Here is a 1680-nt window from a genome sequence, read left to right as displayed (position 1 = left end):
AGTCGCCTCCCACTGTTTACTGTCTGTGTTATCAATGCTGTATGTGCTCTGGGGATTTTTTGAATGCACACAGACTGTTGTCCTGTTTGTGAGAATAATCTGTGGTCATATTTTTTTGTCTCCTACTAATGTTATCTCTCTATGTTTCTCTCTAATCTGTACGGCGGCACCTGAAGCGTGGCCACTCCAGGTTCTCGGTGCTTTACAGGGGTCCTGGGGAAACTGAATTTCCCATTCGTTGGACCAAAAAAGGTTCTTATCTTACTTTTAAAATGACAAAGACATGACAGTTTAACCCACAGATTACATACATATGCAGGTGTAGCCTGGCGGCCGTCACCTTGCTCACTCCGTCCGCTACTATTTGGCCGATAGATAATTTTTTACTACGCCACCTGGGGCCCCACCCCCCAGGACCCTAATTTAACAATGGTTGTAACAAACAATAAACACAGTTACTTTGAGCACTACCAGTAGCAAATATTTAATAACAGGACTGGATAAAATACATAACGATCATAAAACCACATCACAAAGCTACAGTCTTCACAAAAGGACAAGTGCCGTCCATACAACAACCGGAGCACCGATTAAGGCTCCTCAGGTCTCATCAAACCCGCTGGCTGGCCGCTCTGCCGTCCGACAACACAGGACACCTGACAGGGAGGGGTGCAATAAAGGCAATAAAAGTTAAGGGCTGGCTGGTTAGCTCTACATGCACAGCACACTAACAACCATTTGAATTAGCACAAACAATCACACATCAAACCCGCGTACACCCACAATCCAAAATCAATAAGAAAGTATCTCTTAGCAGAGCATAACACGATATTACCTCCCAGCCGCCCACCAACACTGCCAATTACGGCAACAGCCCAGCTCACCAACTCAGAGGCCTATCGGCAGTCGCCGTGCAGCTTACAATCAGCCAGCAAAACCGATGGACTCACAGCAACACTTGCTACCTAACTGTGGTCAGTTAAACAAAAAAAAAACAATAATCATTCACAATACAGTAACGCCACTAAATCATATAAAAACAAAACATAACTTCTAACATCCCACACAAGCAACAAAACACCAAACCAAGAAAAAAAAGAGAAAAGGAAACAGAACACTAATGTCAAACCCGTTAGGCAAAAACAGCAACGGCAATTAAGTTGGACTCCGGTTCCCCCAAGCTCTCAACCTAATGAGTAAAAAGAAAGATTAAAATATTACCCAATAGTCCCCCATAGACACAACTTTTCCCTAAATACCTCTCCCACCAAACAAACACTCCTACCAAAACCACCTTGCACCTGTACTGGTCCAAAGTTTGGGCACAACAGTAAACTCTTTGCAAATCACCAGAGCATCAACGCAGGGCACACCAAAATGTTGCACCACATCATCTGACTTGGGTCTGTCTTTATACCCCCCTAATAATTAGTTGTCATTTTAAAATGGGCTGCAGCTGAGATTAGCTCACTACCGTAATAGATGGAATAAAAGCACACCCCTGCCCAATGGGACTTAAAAGAAGATGCCGTTTCTCAGCCCACAATAGTCGGCTGGTTACACAGGGATAACCAGTTATCATACTTTGGCATTCCTGGAAACAAATCAAGTGTGACTGGTCTTTCTAGAAAGTTCATAGATGCATCTGTTTTGCTGTTGTGAGCACAGTAGGAAGTGAAA

The 1680-nt window shown here is 43.7% G+C and overlaps 1 long non-coding RNA gene across 1 annotated transcript; it reads right to left on the bottom strand.

Moving 5' to 3' along the window:
• Positions 1-527: 527 nt before the first annotated feature.
• Positions 528-1391, bottom strand: LOC143484022 (uncharacterized). The gene is made up of 4 exons (XR_013122524.1): positions 1286-1391; positions 1130-1189; positions 885-969; positions 528-656 (listed from the first exon to the last, which is right to left on the bottom strand). It is a non-coding gene; the product is annotated as an uncharacterized LOC143484022 (long non-coding RNA).
• Positions 1392-1680: the final 289 nt, after the last annotated feature.

Source organism: Brachyhypopomus gauderio, chromosome 2 (assembly GCF_052324685.1).
Source record: "Brachyhypopomus gauderio isolate BG-103 chromosome 2, BGAUD_0.2, whole genome shotgun sequence".
NCBI classification, from domain to species: domain Eukaryota; kingdom Metazoa; phylum Chordata; class Actinopteri; order Gymnotiformes; family Hypopomidae; genus Brachyhypopomus; species Brachyhypopomus gauderio.
Note: the sequence above shows the minus strand (reverse complement) of the source record. Positions and strands in the feature narration are given on the sequence as shown.